Here is a 22,914-nt window from a genome sequence, read left to right on the forward strand (position 1 = left end):
GCTGAAGACAGTTCCTTCTTATCCAAAGTTATTTATTTTTCTAGACTACCGTCCTTGGAATGGAGGTTCAGTGAGAGTGATATATGGGGTTGTCGTCTGCTGCAACTTTTCTTCCAATCCAAAAGTACGACAGACGACAACTATGCCTCTTCAGAAGCGAGATATACGGACTGGCGATGAAGATGGAACTTTTTCCTTGAAAAATTCCATAAATCCAGCAAACTGATTCAAAATCGGAGACCAATCATTCATGAAAAAATATTGGATTTTCTTTACGAAGCAGACGACTCGTAGACGACACTTTGTGTATGATACCGTGTAGGTTTGACAGCGCCTGTTGACACTCCCGACCCTACGACATGCGAGACGATTATTAGTTGCTAATCCGCGTCAATCGGAGAATACCCACGGGAGAGTCGTCGCTTCATTAACTGCTGACGTAATGGTTTCTCAGACTTCCACCAACCTATCATAGAGAGACTTAGACCAACAGGGTCCGCCTAGCAGAGGTCTATTCCTTGCACACTTCTAAAATACACATGTCAATAGGGTAATTGGCCATTGTCTCCCTCGGAGCCCCCTCCCACCTTGAAGACAGAAGATACGACCTGGACCGGCGTACCAATGAAATTGCCGAACGCATGCCTCGGTCCCTCAGGAAAGAGGTAGATGGCTGAGCCGCGTCTCGTCTCTCAAGACCTGGAGGGGAGGGGTCGAGTTCTCGATGAGCACGTGTGCCTCTCGATGATCAGGTTCGGTTCAGCTTTGTTCAATTCTCATTAACCTGTCTTACATATGTCTTCGACAGTCGTCAAGGTTGTATATGTCCTAAGCAGAAATTATGTTCATATTCATAAACTGGACCAAAGACTTTTTAGGAATCGTTCTGATACGTTTTTAATTGACTCTTGAGCTTTCGAGTTGATAAAAAGATCCCCAGTGTCAAAAGGAAGCGGCAAGATCGCTCGCACAATCCCTCAAGGCGTTCAACAGCGCGTTTGCTTTGTTGAATTCAACAAGAGCTTTCCTAAACGCTTCTTGGAAGTCCTTGTCTTTTGAAAGAGTGGCGGATATGCTGGGAATGTCATGTTTCCACGTTAGGGCACTGTTCCTAGTGGATATTATGAGTAACGGTGGGGGATAAGATCAGATTTCAGCTGTTCCATAGTTGCCTCAACCAAAGTTTCAAACTTTTCGAATTTCACATTTTGGAGGAAAAAAATGGAATAAGGAAACTTCCCAAAGCTGCTTTGAATTATTTTACTTTTAGTTTTTATACTGTGTTCCTGACATTAAAGAAATATTTTCTTCGGTTAAAGATTACAAAAACACTGACGTTTCTGATAAGAAGGCACAAGAGTACTCAGAAATGTCTGCTTTACATTCAATTTGATAAAAAAATAATGTCAGTTCCAATACCCTTGTTCTAAGAATAAATTGATTACATGAAACTGAATATCTTTGCACTGACGTTGCTGAGGTCAGTTATAAGAGCATTTACAGTAAGAATCGGCATCAACAATAAATCAAAGTAAATGTTTTCATTGGTAAAAAGCTTTAGTATGTATCCTCTTAAACCACTTTGAATATCTAGACATGTACATTGGTAGCTTGTTAAGGTATACTAATTTACATACTTATTATATGACGTTTAACTTTATAATTTAAGTTTGGCAAATATTCATAATTATAGTTTTATTCGTAAAGTATGTTTATATAAGTAAATATCTATTAAAACGCATTCAATGCATCACCGACCTCTATATCGCCCTATTTTATATAAGGTGATTTGTTGTACAGATGGTTTGGGTTATTTAAACTCTGCAAGTATAACAAACTTACTAAAGAACAATTATATTTACGAGCGTCTAAAATCCACAAATTGTCGTTCCTTAATAAAATTCCATCTTTACCGGAAAAAGTATATTTATTTAAGACGAGTGTGGTTCGGGGAGCGGGCTACTTTCTGCTAATGTAAGCAGATACGATAGCAGAGTTCTCGAAAAACATTGCTAAATCCAATCAAGTAAACAAAAATATTTTGATATCTCCGTAAACTGATTTTTTGACTCTATGACAATCGCAAAGGGTTCAGTAGCTGTGAACATCTGGCGTTACACCTGCGAGTCGGGGAGTGAGAGAAGGTTTAATGTACAGCGAAACGTTCAGTTGGAGGCAGCACAAATTAAATGGCAATTTTTTTCGTTGAGGGTCGGACGTTTGGGCGTTTTCTGCGAGCAGGATGGAGAGATTGCGGTACCTTGTATTCGGGATAATTGGGACTTTTCTCAAACAACTGACATAATAAAATGATAGTTGTTTTAAACTTTTCAATCACGGGGCTTTGGCATCGTTTACCGTTATCGGAGTTGTATATTTAAGTTTTCTGGTAAACCCCCAATTACTTCATTTTTTAAGAAGGTGTAACTTTTTATGTTTGTTTTTGTAGTTAATTTGTGGACTAATTTTACGTGCATTTGAAACATGGCGTAACTGAAGCATTCGAGGTGCAAAATATGACAATGTGTGATTTGAAAGTATGGTTCCTTATCGCTTTGTTATTGATAGTTGTGGAATTCAACCTTGCAATGCCAATTACACATTACTATTTAGTAAACATTATATGCATTTAATTTGATTTGAAAGTATATTAAATTTACTATTATCTTATTTTGCGACTTTTGGATAAATTTACTGTTTCATATTAAAACAACTATAGAATGTAATAATTCATTTTTTAAATTGCATAATTTCCTTGCAACATTCCAATGGTTTTGTAGACAAAACATATTTCTTTGCTTCGGGAACATTTCGTTACCTAACGACTGATGTGCAATAGATAAGTTATTTCACTAATCCATTCACAATGTACACAAACAAACACACCAACGTTGAAGATTAGTAATATTTCTTATCACGTACAGTAAATAACATAATTGATTTAATTACAAGGTTATATGGAAACAAACTTCACAACACGTGCAAAACAAATGCGCGCGTTGGAATTGCCTATCACAGCCCGGGCCAATTTAACAGTGGTGAGGGTTTGGTAACGAAATACGAATCTCGTGTTTTATCCGGGGTCTTATATCGCGACCTCCGTTTGGTCCAATTAGACTTAAGATGCTCACCTCCCACCCGCTTGGATCGTGAGCATCATGCAAAGCACGATGGGAAATTCTCGTGCTCGGTTCGTGCGTTCGGAAGATGTCAATCATTCGCCGTTGTATATAGTCTCATACGCCAATCACGAGAGAAAATTGAGCCACTTAGAGTTGACAAGTTCTCCGATCGTCATTTGAATGAACCCAACCTCTCTCCATTATTTTCATATCTCCAGCTTACAAGTTTTCATAATTAGAAGGCGAGCTTGTTTAATTACATGTCAGATCTTGGCTTCGTGTTTAAACCACATGGGGTAAAATGCCGACCAGCTTCTTCGTGCACTCTCTGACTTTTTTCAACAAAAAGTATAGGATTATATTTCTTATATTCAACTTTGTGATAAACTGAAAAGGGAGTTCAATTGGTTTCCGCGTGGCTAACGTACATGTATACATACACGCATTCTTTTACATGTAGGATTGACGAGGGATTGAATATGTCAAGTCACATTGAATGTACACCAATTTCTTGAACCAAACCCTGCACTTTTTGTAAAAGCAACTTCTAAAAAAATCCCAGCTTTTATTCACCTGTGTAGTATCATATGTTTACTGTTTTGATAACATGAAAATAACAATGCTGGTTTTGTTCAAAGTCTTCAAAATTGTTTAGCTTGCAATATAAAACAAATACCCAAAATCAATTTATTCGTCCCAAAACAGATGAAAATCATTTATTACTATATTCATATGTGTATTTGATAGCCAAATATAAACGAATATCATAGATGGAGTTACATGTTCATACCAAGCACTAAAGACACTAAAGAAATTAAAAGCGACAAAACCAGTCCCATAATCATGAGATATATCTGCTAAAAGCAGAGTCCGTTGTACGAGTCCGACTATATCATAATTATGTGTTTGATAACTATCAAGGGGCGACGACACAAGGTGTTCGCGAAAAGTTGAGCTTATCCCGCCCACCCGTGTCACCCGTCACAAACACATGCCAAGGCATGTCAATTATTCCCCTGAATAAACACGTGAAAATGGGAACTGCATCACACATGATGGGAAATGTCCTCCATATTTTTACCATACTCTACATGTCTATCCTTACCCGCTACCCCCCTCAAAGTGAAAACAATACAATAGTGCAATAAAACTGGACCAGTTATGCACGTAAACACCAGAACTATAAACAATATAACATACACACGTGTAGGGATGTATTTGTGAAGATGTTATCCTGAACTGGTTTCTAATCGACTTTGTTGAAATCTACAAATATGACAGTTTTATTTATCAAAGAAATAAACACATACATGTAACAAATTTGCTTGTGTGGAAGGTTATCTGCTACGCTATATTCGCGTTGAAACATCTCGACAATTTCATCTCAACTATTTTTTCAGTCGCAATGTGTTTTTGAAACAGAAACGTGTAATACATTATAATACATTATAATCTATGTGTTGGTTTCACAAGGGATATTCAACTATATATGACGTAACTCTTGACTATTCGTGTAGGACAAAACTAAACATGATTCGAAAAATGAACAGATAATACTCATCAACGTAACATGTAATGACAAGAATAAACAGAAACCCGATAGGTTTTTAATCTGGTTAAAAACGACCAGAAAACGTTGTATTTATATTATTTTCACACCAGACGGAGTCTTGACAGTGACACCTGTTAGCTCATGACGTTAAACTATTGTGCAATTATGACGTCATAGAATAAATTATATTTTACAATTAACAATGTTATTTCAGGAGCAAAGCTCAAGTGTGTGATTAGATGCTTGTATTGGAAATTTAAAAAAATGTGTAAAACTGCCGAAAAATAGATGTGTCTGTAAAAATTAAATCGATATTTCAGTTTGCACATTGACGCTATGGATTGTCAGTGAACTTTCAGTAAGAAAATACACATTAAACGGACCTTTGGCTTTTTGTTTCAAATAACATAACGTGACATGAAAATATAAGTAACAGCTGTCGGGGCATTGAAGATAAAAACGTTATTTGACACACATTTTTTTTTGTTTAACGCCACACTAAGCAATAACCCAGTGTTTGACAGCGGTCTGTAAATAATCGATTCTGTACCAGACAATCCAGTGATTGACATCATTATGTTTGTTTGTTTGTTATATAACGCCGCACTCAGCAATATTCCAGCTATATGACGGTGGTCTGTAAATAATCGAGTCTGGACAAGACAATCCAGTGATTGACATCATGAGCATCGATCTACGCAATTGGGTCACGATGACATGCATCAACCACATCATTAACGTGTACGCATTTGGATAGGATGGCATGCATGCCAGCCTTACCCTTACTCCCGTTAATCGCCTGTTACAAGCATAGATTGCCGAGGACAGTTCTCGACACAAAAGATTATATACGCTGTATATTCGTCTTGCAGAGAAGAGCAGAGTGACATTATGCATTCCTTGACATTTACCATTGGGTAAAAAAGCTAAATACTCAATGATTAAATTATTAGAATATTAATTATTGTATTTTCGAAATGAACTGAGAGAGTAAAAGATTGTCTTTGCTTCACGAGCAGGAAGTGTTACAACGATCGTTGTTGTTTTGCTGTCATCATCGCTTATCAACACACAATCTTGCCAATTTCTTAATAATATCACCGAAGAGCCTGAAGTGCGAAAGTTCGTGCCACGCTCCTGATCCTGCAAAGCATATTGTTAGTTTATTAGCAGCTAACTGTAAAGATGCTGCCTTGTGGGCACGTCAGCAGATTGTCAGCTTGCTTTAGTACCTTACTCCTAAAGAACGATATGGCGATGGAACAAGCTGCCTGCAAGCTTGGTAAAGGTCTGGGGTCATCTGGGATAGTGCTTCTTGGTCGTGGAATCGCGGGTCTTTGTTTTCTTTAATTTGTAGCTGACATAAACACGAGACACACTTTCAAGTGTGGCAGCTATATAACAGTATAGTCTTCGTGAAACATCTGGTGTCATCACTATTTGATAGTCATGCTTTTGTCATGCTTTTATGTTTGTTTGTTTGGTGTTTAACGCCGCACTCGGCAATATTTCAGCTATTTGTAAATTTATAAAGTCTGAGCAAGACGATCTAGTCATTGACATCATGAGCATCGATCCACGCAATTGGGATACGATGACATACATCAACCACGTCAGCGAGCCTGACCACCCGATCCCGTTAGTCGCCTTTTACGACAAGCATAGTCGCCGACAAGCATAGTCGCCTTTTACGGCAAGCATGGGATGCTGAAGACCAATATCATCCCCGGATCTTTACGGGTGGCATGCTTTTATGATAAAGTCGTAATCGTACCATGAACTCCGCTACCAGCAGAGATTTCATATGAATATGGAAAGGGTTTTATCGCTTCTTGTTTATTTTTCAGGATGAATGATAGATACCTGATGTTACCATATTGCAAGACGTAAAACAAATGATGAAAAAAGAAAGAATAGTTTCTTCGGAGAATAAATATTTATCTGAATATAATAGTTATAATAACATCTATCTTGTTGCATTTCTTATAATAATGGAAATGTGTTTTGTCGATTTTATTTATACTTGGTTTAAAGGGTATTGTTCAATATTCTCCACTATTAATGAACCCATGGGAATTGAGAGGAACCAAGTTCACGTGAAGCATGATAGATGGATAATCCTGGCTGGACGGGCCATTAAGGCGTACTGAACACGATGTACGTTGCTGGACATGGTGTGTTTGGTATGACACGCATTAATTAGAGGGTTGCGTACGTTATGGGGCGAGATGCTGCACAGTGACCTCGACCTTCGACCATGTCATTGATGGATGCTGTCGATAGGGCTTGACACGTCTAATCCTTTTGCGAACACATGGTGTTATCACTGTCGCTAGGTGTCTCGTATGTTTCGATGTGTTAATAGCTGTGCTTTTCTATGCGTGTCTTGGGTGTGGGTTCCAATGTGTGTCGCGCCCTCTGGCTACGCGTGTGCCTTGCTGTGTGTCTCGATGTGTTACACTGTCTGACTTACTGTGCGTGTCGATGTGTTACACTGTCTGCCTAACTGTGCGTCTCGATGTGTTACACTGTCTGCCTATCTGTGCGTCTCGATGTGTTACACTGTCTGCCTAACTATGTGTCTCGATGTGTTACACTGTCTGCCTAACTGTGCGTCTCGATGTGTTACACTGTCTGACTAACTGTGTCTCGATGTGTTACACTGTCTGCCTAACTGTGCGTCTCGATGTGTTACACTGTCTGCCTAACTGTGCGTCTCGATGTGTTACACTGTCTGCCTAACTGTGCGTCTCGATGTGTTACACTGTCTGACTTACTGTGCGTCTCGATGTGTTACACTGTCTGCCTAACTGCGCGTCTCGATGTGTTACACTGTCTGCCTAACTATGTGTCGCGATGTGTTACACTGTCTGTCTAACTGTGTCGTGATGGGTAAACTATCTGCCTAACTGTGTCTCGAAGCGTTACACTGTCTGCCTAACTGTGTATCTCATTGTGTGTTTCTTGGTGTGCTGCAGTGTGTGTCTCGAAGTGTTACACTGTCTGCCTAACTATGTGTCGCGATGTGTTACACTGTCTGCCTAACTGTGTCTCGATGGGTAAACTATCTGCCTAACTGTGTCTCGAAGTGTTACACAGTCTGCCTAACTGTGTATCTCATTGTGTGTTTCTTGGTGTGCGGCAGTGTGTGTCTCGATGTGTGTCCTACTGTATGTCTCAATGTCTGCCGTGATACATATCTATATCAATATTTGTGCCCCGTTGTAAATAAGGCGATATGTCGACCCGTAAAAATCCGGGGTAGAACAGGTCTTCAGCAACCCATACTTTCATCCGTCCATGAAAATATTCTCTTGTTCAGACGTCTCTCCACGTATTGACCATCCTAGACCCGTGGAGACTCAAGTCAGACTAGGTCGTCAACAAGCCATGCTTGTCGTGAGAGGCAACTGATGGGATCGGGTAGTCAGGCTCGCTGACTTGGTTGATGCATGTCATCGTATCCAAAATCCGTGGATCGATGCTCATGATGTCAGTCACTGGATTGTCTGGTCCAGACTGGATTATTTACAGACAGCCGTCATATAGTTGGAATAGTGCGACGTTACACAACAACATTGACATTGTGTTTGTCGGTGTGTAATTGCATATGTGTCTTGAATTGTTTTCCACTCTGTGTCTCGAAGTATGTCACTCTGCCTAAAATTTGGATGTCGATGTGTATCTTGATATGTCGAACTGTATATGTAGATGTGTCTCGAGGTCTATATGTGTCTCACTGTCGGACTCGAAGTCTGTCTGTGTGTGTCTTACTCTGTCCCTGACGTGACTTAGTGCGTGCCAATGTACGTTTCAGTGTTTGACACTTGGGTAGCAAAGGTATATTTGTGGTTTCATGGTGATCCTTAATGATAAAATGCTTAACAGCCATTTTGAGTATTTACAAGAAGTAATTGATATGAGATCGCAATAAGATAAGAAAGCTGTTCCTTGGTAAGTGGCTTGTGGCACAACTCTGTATACCTTCATTGTGGACTACAATAGAATATTATTTCTCACTTAAAATGTGTTTGACAAGAGGTTTTGAAAACGACGAGAGCTCGGCGAACACTGCACCAACAGGCTCGATCCGTTGTCCCAAAACATTTAGCGACCTGCCCGGTGTATCATTAGGCTCGTGCAAATAATAGCTTATTCATGTCTCTAACAACCAGAATTAGCCTTGGGGAAATACATCCAAACTTCACCCGGGAGTAAATTACGCACAGGAGAAAAGTACGAAAGGGGTTTAAATCGTCCATCTTTTGTTTGACAAACTTTAGACTTTTGAAAGCCTGTTGACCCGCTCTTCTGCCTTGTGACCTTACCCTGGGAGCAATTGGACCCCCACGTGATACCCACAGGCCACGATTTTCCGACGTAGCGGGTTTGAAAGCAGTTGAGAGCCGGAGTTTGGGACGGTGGCGCTTTGTGCATGACGTTTCCCCGCGAGGCGTACGGCAGGGCGCTGGTCTTGAACAAACTTTATTTTGTTCCGCACAGAATCAACCGTACGAACAGTTGTCGACTAATTCGCTAACTGCTACCTTTCGTCTCACCAATCTCGTTAATTCTTCACACGTCGTTAATTTTTCACAACATTTCCAGCCGTGTCCAAACTAACAGCACTGCATGGGGTCTCCAATAACGTAGACAAATCAGCCTTAATTTGTCGGAGGCGTAAATCCCACACAACGAAAGTAAGACCCTCTGATGCTTCGTAACATCTCAAGCATATTTTCGTGTAAAACAAATACATAGCCAACCATTCCTGTTTCTTCTCCAACCAGAGAGGTAAGCAAGAAAGCGACAACCGGAGACCCTCTGAGGTAATTAAGAGTTTTTATATTAGCGGGATGCTTCTACTTTCCTGGAGGGAAGATTTCAATTAGAAGGACCCATCGGCACGGAAGATACACGATAAAATTTTATTTTTCACCGGGGTCTAATAGTTTTAATTGGGCCCGCGCGTCTCTTTGAACGTTGTCGGAAACGTGCTCGACCTAGGAACGGCTTAACAGCAGTCGTCAATTATAAGCACAGAACCTTTGCCTCGTCATTAACAGACTGTTTCGATGTCGTGTTTCTTCGTTAATGATCGGTGGTTCGGGATGGAGCAACAACCCCGACACATAACAACCAGTCATTAGGGGCAAGTTTTTTTATTGTAGGGAAATAGGCACTGTACTTTTCTTCCTATGCACTGTGACTAATATCTGTAAAACCATCGTGCAAAAAAGACAAAAAAAATCGGATTTCTCTTTTTTTTGTCTTAGCTTAGACACAAGAACATTTAAACGAATCAGAACTTTCCGCTGATTCTTTCAAAATGCCACACTCCCGTGGTATTATTAAGGCAATTTCAATTTTTTTTGCTTCGTAAATTCTGTTTTTTAGTGTTACGCTAATGGTAATTTGAACGAATCGCCACTTCTTGTTCATTCTCTCATTTCTCAAAATTGGCACCCTCTAATGCTAATTGTACAGTATTGTGTATCTAATGGCGATCTGATTTCGTATTTCATATATCATTATCTTATTATTAATTAACGATCGATGTTGCATCCATTTTAGAGCCATTTACAAATCATGATATTCTGATACGGCTGAAATGATTTGTATCAGTTTTCACAACGTTGGCGAAATACGAAGACATTTGAACGCGTTAATGTATAATTTAGCTATTTTACTAGTTATTTTTGTCAAAACCTTGTCATGTATTTACATTTACAGGTAAACTAGTCAGAGAAAACACAAAGGCGCCAAAAGTCTATTATAGTTTATGTAAAATCTTAAAACGTATAAGAAATAGCCGGTTTGAAATGGTTAATATAAAAAACCCATAATTGCTTTATATATGAAACAATGTGGTGGCAATGATAATATTGCGCAGCCTTTGGTTATTGTAGATTATGCGTTATACGTTTGGCAGTCACCTTCAGCAATCAATTTACTCATGTTCATATGATAATATTATTAATATAACACTGATATAAATATTATATTAGACCCGTGAAGATCCGGGGTAGAATAGAACCCATTCTTGCTGTAATAGGCGACTATGCTTGTCGTAAGAGGCGACTAACGGGATCGGTTGGTCAGGCTCGCTGACTTGGTTGATGCATGTCATTGATCCCAATTGCGTGGATCGATGCTCATGATATTAATCACTGGATTATCTCGTCCAGACTCGATTATTTACAGACCACCCTCATATAGCTGGAATACAGCTATGTGCGGCGTTAAACAACAAACACAAACACAAAAAATATTATTTTAAATATATTATATTATAAATATTACTTATAAAAGAATCATTCAGCAGTAAATACTAACATGGGCCTCTTTTATAATATTTATGAAAAGGTGAATCTTGTTGAATTGCTTAAGGGTCATTCAGACAGGCGTTTTTGTATCAAGAAGTGTCATTGTCTTGAAGAGGCGCATATTGTCCTTTTGTAGCACAGATCAGCTGACACGCTGTTATTGAAAGGCACAGTGCCTGTGGAAACAGTTCATGTTTGGGCCGTGGTAAAGTATTATGAGTGAGTGAGTGAGTGAGTGAGTTGGGTTTAACGCCACTTTTAACATTACTCCAGTTATATCACGGCGTGTCAGCTTAATGTGGGAGGAAAGCCCGAAGTGATGCAGGTCTCAGACGTTTACCACTTCGGTGAAACCCACGAGCACGGGTATGGTGCTGACAAACATAATTCGAACCCACTATCATAGGTTTCTGGCATGTCCAAGGGACACAACTCTGCACAGCGAATCGCGGCGCCTTAGACGACAGGGCCACCCGTGCCCCCAAAGCATCACGATCTCGAGTGACCTCTGAAGCTACATAGTTGCCGTGACTTGGAGGATTAACAGACATATTATATTTTATTTACATCTCACTCGCAATTACATTGAACTTACCTATATTACACACATTCCGGGCATTATAAATGCGACCAATTGCCACGCGATTTATGAGAGATGATAAAACCACTCAATAGTGAAAAAATGATACAGTATCATTGAAAGACATTATCAATTATATTGTGATAAGATATATATTCAATAAAAAATTTATCTGTATATGAAAAGCGCATATGCTCTAAGATGTTGCAACAGGTTCTGGCTACAGAAAGAAAATAATGTCATTCGATAAAAGTAGGATGAGTTGTTGACTTGTGGATAACAATAAAACAATAAAACCGGGCCACATGGTATAACTTCCTCAAACTATCTCCGACCCGTGCAGATTCCGGGGAAGAATGGGTCTTCAGCACCCCATGCTTGTCGTAAAAGGCGACTAACGGGATCGGGTGGTCAGGCTCGCTGACTTGTTTGATGCATGTCATTTGATCCCAATTGCGTGGATCGATGCTCATGATATTAATCACTGGATTGTCTGGTCCAAACTCGATTATTTACAGACCGCCGTCATATAGCTGGAATATTGCTGAGTGCGGCGTTAAACAACAAACTACTACTACTCAAACTATCTCCACGTAAAACTGTCCAAAAAGGACAACTTAGCAACGCACGAGCCTGATCTTCTACACAGTTGATAACATTATCTGCTATCTCCCTGGATATTTTCATAGCATCCAGTCTCTATTCTTAGTGGAACAACACCGCATCTAAATTCGACAAACGCGTTCCCCTGTTCCTTGATAAATTGACCTTGACTTATTTTTCGCTTTCGAAGCGGTGTTTAAACGTCTTGTAGGTTCGAAGTTTTCATTTTTCATCGTTTTCATAATATTTTTCATAATATTTTTCATAATATTTTCCCATTCAGGTAGAAATATGCTCTTTAAACAAATGCTGCAAATGTATTCGATTAATATGTACATGCAATCTCAAATTCAAGTTTCTTTTCTATTTTAGCATAGCTGCATGATCAGACCATAGAAATATTCACTTGTTCAGACCGCCTCCGTGGTGTAGTGGTAGAGCATCCGCCCGGAGAGCGGAAAGTTCGGGGTTCCATCCCAGGCCGTCATACCAAAATACTTTTAAAGATGGTACTTGTTGTTACCCTGTCTGGCGCTCGGCATTAAGGGGCTAAAGCAAGGACTGGTCGGCTCGGAGTCAGTATACTATGGAATATTGCTGAGTGTCTCGTTAAACAAGAACTATATCGATTGGGGGTGTCCATCCAACATCACCGTTTACAGCTAAACTGGGTTCGTATTTACCTGGGCCTAGATATAAAAACGTATAGCTCTGTGGTGCACTGCTTTTACGGATGAATGTACCGTCGTACCCATATAGCTGACCCGTAATCCAAAAACTGACCAGTACATTGTGTCAAACAGTTTGCTAAAAACATTTAAAGGCATGCCTCCAAAAGATTTAATTTTGGAAATTTTGGAGTCCAAGTGCTCTACCATCTGACTAAGTTGCTGACCTTGCCATTTTACTGTAATCTAGATACTCTGTTAATAAAACCCCCAGGTAATTGTAGTACAGTAAACTACGTTTATAACGAATACGCTTATAACGAACTGACCGATATAACGAACTTATATTTTAGTCCCGGTCATTTGTTGTACTTGGGCAGATAACCTCAAAGTTAGGAAACCTTTTATACGGATAACGACAAAAATCTATCAATATGATGAACTGTCAAACAGATTGTTATGATCCAGTGATAAAGAATTCACAAAGATAACCAAAAAGAGATGTTTCAGAACAAATGAAACACATCATTATCTCTGCCAATATCTATGTTTTGCTGCAAATATAGAACAATAATCCTTATTTTCATATTATCGTTTCTTTGTTTTTCCTTAACTTTTGTAACTCAAAATGAAACTGAACGCACATCATGCTAAAAAGTTCAGTTTCGGCTTTACTTTGGAAGATTCGAATTATTTTTTTTTTAATTTCTTTTAATCAAGCCTATTTCAGCAATATCCCTCAGCACTGTGTTGAGAGGCAACGATTGCATTGATTTAAGCAGCAATTTGGACTTTCAAACGAATGATTGTCCCCATTGAAACCATTTTACAGCATTGTTTTCTTTGTATGAAATGGAATCGGCATACTTTATATGCTATTAGCCGCGAGAAGGCACTAAGTACGCCAATGAGAAGCATTTGATGTTGTACAGCATCGTGGAGATAGCACTGCACTATACACTCCATCAAGGGTCGGAAGGATATGTCATTGATGAAACAAGACTTTGTTTTACCTTGAATAACACCGTGACCAGTTTTTAATAATCTTTTAGATAAAGGGAAACCCCAAAATATATTAGTGAGTCAGTGAATATAGTTTTACATCGCGTTTAGCAATATTCCAGCAATGAGTAGAAGACAGGGGAAATGGGATTCACACATTGTACATTTATGGAATCGAACCCAGGCCTTCAACGACTTAACCACTAGGCTACCACAACATATATCACAGTAATGCAGGACATGGATATCCATTTCGTGAACACCTGTGTGATCCATAAGTACTCTTTAAATCGAGAAGATTAACAAACACCTGTTTCATCCATTGGTAACCCTTTCGAAGAAGTGGCGGCGGAGGTAGCCTAGTGGTTTTAGCGTTCGCTCGTCATGCCGAAAACCTGGGTTCTATTCCCCACATGTGTGAAGCCCATTTCTAGTGTGCCCCGCCGTGATATTGCTGGAATATTGCTAAAAGCGGCGTAAAAGCATACTCACTCCGTTCAATGAAGAGCCTCCACAGTATCACTCATTTCGAATGCTACTGATTGAAGAATGGCAACCAAGCTTGCCGTAAAAGGCGACTATGCTTGTCGTAAGAGGCGACTAACGGGATCGGGTGGTCAGGCTCGCTGACTTGGTTGATGCAGGTCATCGATCCCAATTGCGTGGATCGATGCTCATGATATCAATCACTGGATTGTCTGGTCCAGACTCGATTATTTACAGACCGCCGTCATATAGCTGGAATATTGCTGAGCGAGGCGTAAAACAACAAACAAACAAACAAACAAACAAACAAACAAAACAAAACAAAGCTGGTGTCACTGGCAGACTACTATGGTTCTGAATCTGAATTTATTGAGCCCCTTGAGGTTTTGCTTGAGTGTGGGAGTCTATGAATTATTTGCTTCCATTGTAATTCATATATACACGGTTGATGCATGTCATCGATCCCAATTGCGTGGATCGATTCGCATGATGTCAATCACTGGATTGTCTGGTCCAGACTGGATTATTTACAGACCGTCGTCATATGGCTGGAATATAGCTGAGTGGGGCGTTAAACAACAAACAAACAAACAAACAGATACCACTGTGCATAGTATGTTTTAATCGGCATTTCTTTAAAAATTTGGGGGCGGTCGGGTAGCCTAGTGGTTCGCTCGTCACTCAGAGGACCCGGGTTCGATTCCCGACATTGGTACAATGTGTGAAACCCATTTCTGGTGTCCCCTACCGTGATAATTGCTGGAATATTGCTAAAAGCGGCGTAAAACCATACTCACTCACTTAATCAATTTGTATGTATTATATGTTATCCAGAGTGAGTGAGTGAGTAAGTATGGTTTTACGCCGCTTTTAGCAATATTCCAGCAATATCACGGCGGGGGACACCAGAAATGGGCTTCACACATTGCACCCATGTCGGGAATCGAACCTTGGTCTTCGGCGTGACGAGCGAACGCTTTAACCACTAGGCTACCCGACCGCCCCTGTTATCCAGATATACACATGATTAGTTTCAGTGTCATTTCATGTTTTCTGGACATGCTTAGTTAAAGCATATGGCACGGAGATTACAACTATTAGTAACAAATTGATCAATCATGTTTGAATACTGATTGTGTAATAAGCAGAACGCCAATACCGATTTGATACAACCGCTAAAGATAACCGGCGCACCAAGAGTTAACTGGGACATATTAAGATGGTTAATCTGTTCAGCATTAACCTGGAACTATGGGATAATTAGACTGCGTGCAGCTGATGTGAGATTACCCACTGGATGTGTAATAGTGAATCAGTAGAGCCTAGGCCTTTGTGTGGACACGGCATGCCGTAGAGAGATGACAGGATGATGGTCAATTCAGATGAGATAGGCTTTAGATGTGTATTGCGTCTGAGGCATCCAAGTCCATGTGCAACGTGTTCAGGTGAACATTTAACCTAGCCTGGTGGTTAAAGCGTTGGCTCGACTAACCGCTGGCTCGGGTTAGATACTCCACATGTGTTCAATGTGTGAAATTACTTGCGAAAAACTGCGGCGCAAACACTCACTCGCTCGCTCACTCACTCACTAACTCACTCGCTTGCTCACTCACTCACTCACTCGCCGCTCGCTCACTCACTCACTCACCCACCCATTCACTCACTCACTCACTCACTCACTCACTCACTCACTCACTCACCTAGATCACCACGTGACATACCCAACTCACCTAGATCAAACAACATCTTATATTATCTCTTTGGCATCCGTTCGTTCTTTTTCAGCAGCCTGCAATTGAACCAAAATTTAATACATCATGTTAGGAAATTAACATATATTTGGAACCTGCAGCATTCTCCGAAACAATATCTTTAAGGAATAATTTGCAACCCAATATGTGAAGTGGAGTGTAAGAACGCAACGAGGAAACGTTTATGCTTGAGAATTTAAAATCGTTAACTATTTCTTTATTTTAACGATTATTTAACAACATTAATATTTTATCCACGTATCCATACTTAGGGAGCCTGGTGTATCAGGATGAATCTTGGCACGCTATCTAAGAATCAGCGGATCCTGGCAAAGCTAAGGGAAACTACTGGCAGTTCATGGCGCGAAACATACAACCTTTAAAAACAATACTGCAACTATTGAATTTCTATTTTGAATACGATGTAATATATTTATCCAGAAAACTTGGATCCCAAACATACAGCGTCTGCAGCTCAATATCAGCAGATTTACAACGTCTGATTGACAAAAAATATTAATAAATGGACAAGAGTATTGAAGTACCGAATCACCTTCATCTGTTTTCTCCCCTCCCCGCTTACGGACATGTTTTCACAAACAACACATGTCTGGTGATTTTTTAAAAACATTTTTTTCTCCTCCTGATATTTCAATCAATGTACATTTCATACACCATCAGAATTTGGGTGGGGAAGAAATTCCTCAAGATGATATAGCAAAAACAGCCCCGACCACCAAGGCGTATTGGAGAGGGTGGCAAGTCTTTATCAAAGGTGTCGCTCAAAGACTACTCGTGTAAACACTGAGTGTCGAAATGAAATGACCCCAAAGTGTAAGATTATACTCCTCAGAGGTAATAATTGCGTATTCTTATCACCTGACGTCTCAGTCGCGCTACTTTTACAGGTTAAATTTGTACAACGTTTTTCTTCGCATGTCGTTTGGAGGTTGTTTTAGTGATTAGTTGAGAATTGACTTCAGGTATTTCAGACGTTTTGCCCCAGCAGATTTGATTTAATCGCTGACGTACATGTGTTAGACATCTGTGCATGTGTTGAAGCTAAAAAACTAGCGTTATTCCTTGTAATGAAACAACACCTCAATATGTATACTAGTAGCAGCCGTACACAACAGTATGAGTGGTTATATTGGTAGTGGACATATAAAACAGTTTATGTTATTATATTTGATTGGTAACAGACATATACGTCAGGATGCGTTATTATATTAGCAGCAGATATACACTAGTACTAAAGATCGTGTTATTCTATTGTCAAGCGGTGTGTGTACATACAGTCTGTGTTTTTATGATAGTAGCGGATGAATACCACAATATGTGTTATTATATTTTTAAAATATGTACAGTTAGTATGTGTTATTGTATTGGTAGCAAATTTGTACAACAATATGTGTTGTTATATTTTCAAAATATGTACACGTAAGTTTGTGTTATTATATTGGTAAGAGGAGTGTAAAACACTATGTGATATTATATTTTCAAAATATGTATACGTTAGTTTGTGTTATTATATAGGTAGGGGATGTACATTCAGTTTGTGTTATTATATTGGTAAGAGAAGTGTACAACACTATGTGATATTATATTTTCAAAATATGTATACGTTAGCTTGTGTTATTATATAGGTAGGGGATGTACATAGAGTTTGTGTTATTATATTGGTAAGAGGAGTGTACAACACTATGTGATATTATATTTTCAAAATATGTATACGTTAGCTTGTGTTATTATATAGGTAGGGGATGTACATAGAGTTTGTGTTATTATATTGGTAAGAGGAGTGTACAACACTATGTGATATTATATTTTCAAAATATGTATACGTTAGCTTGTGTTATTATATAGGTAGGGGATGTATATACAGTTTGTGACTTTATTTTGGTAGCAGATGTATACAGCAATATGTGTTATTATATTTTCAAAATATTTAAACGTTAGTTGGTGTTATTTTATAGGTAGGGGATGTTTATACAGATTGTGTTTTTATATTGGTAGAAGATGTATACAACAATATGTGTTATTATATTTTCAAATTATGTATACGTTAGTTTGTGTTATTATATAGGTAGGAGATGTATATGCAGTTTGGGTTTTTATTTTGGTAGGAGATGTATCCAACAATATGTGTTATTATATTTTTAAAATATCTAAACGTTAGTTGGTGTTATTATATAGGTAGGGGATGTTTATACAGTTTGTGGTTTTATATTGGTATTAGATGTATATAACAGTTTTGGTAATTATACTGGTAGCAGACGTATTGAAATGTTTGTGTTACTGTATTGGCAGCTGGCGTATAACACAAGTTGTGTTATTATATATGGTAGCAGATTACAACAATATAAGCTACAAAATCATTTCAATAATCAAAGAAAAATATCTGCTCAAGGCATAGTCCATTGTACAGTTCCGATAACCATCTGTTTATGAATCACCATGAATTACTGATGATACTAGGTCTTCGCAACAAGGTGAGCGTATCCCGTCCTACCTGTAGTACCCGTCACACATGCAAAGGCATATCAAGCGTTCGCCTGGAAAAAGTGAAAATAAGGAATTGTATCGAACGTCATTTTGATCAGAGAAGCGTCAAACTTTTTAAATGTCCTCCACACTTCTTAAAAGCCTTTGAGTCTTTGAATGCTGTAACCCTGATGAAACAACTTTTGAGCAAGAATCGTCTGGCGCTTTTTGACATCTTCATCAAAATTTGTGAAATGTAGACAGCAAGGGCCGAAACTGCTGGAATATTGCTCGACATAAAGGGAAAGTTGACTATTGGAAAGCTGACATCAGCTGACTTGTTATACAGTCTTGTCACTCGGAATCGTCATACATAAATACAAATATGAAACAGACGATGGTTTCTTTTATTTCTGGTGGGTAAATCAGTGGAATGGGAATTGAATATCAGATCATCGAGATAACGGAAACTTAAGGTAACCATTTGGCCAAATGCCCCTTGTTTTGTTTTTGCGAATCCAAACAGACATTCCGATTTCTAAGCATAGAGAACAGATGATTATAGTCCCTTTTAATGCTTATGAATACGTATGTAGTTTCAATAATATACTTGTTGTGGAAACGTTGGATATAGTTCTATGTTCTATTTACCTGGTAGTGAATTGTACACTTTTGTTAACAGATTTTCACTCACAGGGGCACGGATAAAGTTGACATCATTAGTAATTCTCACTGAGCAAATGCTGCTGCATTCTGATTGGCTAGGTGCATGCAGCTAGTTTCGTCATTGTCATTGCTCTGGAAATGATCCATAGCGACATGACGTCAAACCACGCATTATTGCAAATGATGCGTTTGTAAAAACCATTGTAAAAGACGTCACACGTGGTTCTTTGTGACGTCGTTCTAACAATAGACAGACTGAGATGATTTCTCCGTTTCAGATGAAGGTTGGTTGGTTTGTTGTTTAACGCCGCACTCAGCAATATTCCAGCTATATGACGGCGGTCTACAAATAATCCAGTCTGGACCAGACAATCCAGTGAATAAATTCAAGAGCATCGATCCACGCAAATGCGATTGATGATATGCATCCACCAAGTCAGCGAGCTTGACCACCCGATCCCATTAGTCGCCTTTTACGACAAGCATAGTCGCCTTTTACGGCAAGCATGGGTTGCTGAAGACCTATTCTACCCCGTGTCCTATTTTCTACATTTGGTAAATATTCAGTCATGTATATCAACCAACCCTCAAATCGGAATTACGGACAATTTGTCCTATAATCTATATTCGCCATGGCTCGGGACTTGCAAAATTACCTCACACGGGATTGATAATTCTTAATTCCTAGTATCTTGTAGTTTAATCTGTACCTTATATTGGTATAGTCATGATACGTATATTTTACCTGCTAATGACACAATGCACTGGGCAGTTTGACAACATCGTAAAAGTTCGTTGTATATTCAAAAGACATCATCTACCATCGTCTTAATAAATGATTTATTTGATTTGAAGTTTGCATCAAATATTATGTTGAGCTTTCACTGATCTGAGGGTTTTAAATGAATACATAACTTCACTGTTTATGAGTTCGTCTTTGGATTGGTGTATTTATAAACAAGTTATACCTTGAGAACACACAAATGATGAGTATTTGTTTATTATAATCAAATCACTATTTACATCAACCAAGTGTATAATCACATAATCATCTGAAATATCACAATATATTTACATTCCATTCTATTCCGTGTAAATATGTAGATTTTAATACTTTGACAAAAGAAGTCTATAAAGAATGATGTTCTTGGTCATCTGACTGTCATATTGCACCTCTCTATCAGTAGATTTCATCAACGTCACTGGAATAAATGTATACCTTCACTTGAAAGCAAATGCATGTAAATTTATATTGTCAAACCCCGTCACCAATCAAAAGGTTATTTGGGCTAAATCACGTCTTTGCAGGGTTAAACTATTGTTGTACATCAGTCAACATAAACCCTTCCAGCCACTTCTGCTAACAGGTGCTGATCCCATTGGTGTAGAGAGATGACGTCAGTGATGACGTCAGTATCATTTGCATAATGCTTGTAAAGCTTGAAGGTCCAATTTGGGAAGAGGTGGTAATCTGACGTTGAAAAATATGGTGAATACGGAAGATGTTCACGGAGGTCAATGCCAGTCATCTATTGCAGCCATGCTGACAACAGACGTAAGGGCAAGTGCATTGTCTTGTTGGAAACAACCTTTAGTGGGTTTTCCAAGCCGTTTAGGTTTAATATTCTAACGCAGGTATCTGAGCAGAATAGCATAATATTGGCTATTAATAGTGTGACCTTTCGGAAGATAGGCCACCAGCAGGATTCCTTTGGAGTCCCAGAAAACCGAAGCCATCACATTGCCAGCTGATTGAACAGACTTTGACTTCTTCTTCGGAGATGAAAATGTTTCCAAGAATGCTCAACAAATGGCTCATAAAACGACGTAAATTCTCAAAGGTATCATCCACAATCGTATTTTATCACCATTTTCCTTATCTTGGATCACCTTCTAGTCTCTTTTCTTCTTTTTAAATGATCTTAACAGTAACAAAGGAAAGAGCATCATCCCCTAAAGTTGGCACCGAGTCCGCCTGGATGGCTCTTGGAGCAAGGGTGCCAAGTTTGACCTTTTCCATCAACAGAGCATATATATAGTAACTTTGATACCTGCAGACATATGCTGCCAGGTTAAGTAAGCATGGAACGTATTTTACCTGATACAAGGAATAAGGCTGTACTATACAGCCTTCGTAGTTAGGCTCAGAACATTTCAGTCGCCACTTCCATACCATTTATAAATTTACATACATTTACATGCATTTGTCTCCATTTACAACATTGTAAATTTTGTAAAGGGGATGTTTTCCTCCAATGTGTGTCAGTCATTTACTGAAGAAAGAGGTGATTATTCTGCCTAACAAATATACCAGGACATAATTTTGTACACATAATTTAATCTGTTACCAAATAGTAAGTAGGACGATCACGATGTGAACGCTGTATGTACACATTGCTTTGAACAGATGTATGCAAATTTAGCATTGCGGTGTATTATATATACATAAGCTTCCATAAAATGAAAGAACTATAAGAAATAAGCTTTACATGGGTTTTCATACGGGTGGTGACTTGATACCTACACTGACAAATACGTATCTTCTATTACATTTTTAATAGGTTAATATTAATTGCCATTGCACGAGAATGCCTAGATTCTTTGGCGAAACAGATTCAATTTGGCGTAAAGGGCAAAATAGCTGTGGAATTTATATGAATGGACCACTGAAAATCAGTGATGACACAGGTGTTCGCGAAAAGGGTAAGCATGTCCTGCCCTACCGGTTGCACACGCTAGTAACACAATTTACATAAAAGTAAGTATTTGTTGCCTGACGCCGCACAGCAGTAGTCCTGCCAGTAAATAAACAGGCCTTTCATCCTGTCAGCCTGTAAATAAACCAGACAATCCAGGGACACGATAGTACCATTACTGAATTTGTTGAAACTAATAAAAACGATATGGTAAGTTTGTTGTTTGTCTGCTGTGTACAGTTGCAGAGTTTTTCCTGCATATGTGTGAAGAGTGAGTAAGGTTTTACGCCGCTTTTAGCAATTTTCCAGCAATATCACGGCGGGGGACACCAGAAATGAGCTTCACACATTGTACCCATTGTTCGGGAATCGAACCCGGGTCTTCGGCGTGACGAGCGAACGCTTTAACCACTAGGCTACCCGACCGCCCATATGTGTGAAGAAAAATGTCCAGAAAGAAGCCATGATACAATGTATGCTGCACCAAGAGGTGCACCTTTTAGGACTGATATGTAAAGTTAGTTGCAACCGGGAACGTAACGGCTATTATACATGTAGATGTACGGGTAATGTGTATGAACTTTGAAGGTATGTTAGGAAGGGAACCCAAATAACGAATAATCTGATGATCAATACACTTCTCATGTCCTGGTAAACGAAATGTATGGATATGCATCTTGCATGTTTGAATTGATAGTTTATGACTGCATTGATTTGATGTTGCATTAGGTGCAAAAAAGTTAATTAAGATGAAGCACATTTGAAGTAATAATTTAATACGATCCACTTAATGTATATTTTAAGTAATACGTAATAGAAACGACTCTACACACGATTATGTCGTGTATTGATTGCCGACGTGATATGGAAATAAAAGCATTTCAAAACAATCCTTAATAAAGAGGACTTTAATTCATCACCGCCAAAATGCCCAATTTCATTAAAATCAGACCTCAGTTCTCGCTACCGCTAAACAAA

The sequence above is a fragment of the Haliotis cracherodii genome, unplaced genomic scaffold (genome assembly GCF_022045235.1).
Source record: "Haliotis cracherodii isolate W230 unplaced genomic scaffold, xgHalCrac1.p SCAF_5, whole genome shotgun sequence".
NCBI classification, from domain to species: Eukaryota; Metazoa; Mollusca; class Gastropoda; order Lepetellida; family Haliotidae; genus Haliotis; species Haliotis cracherodii.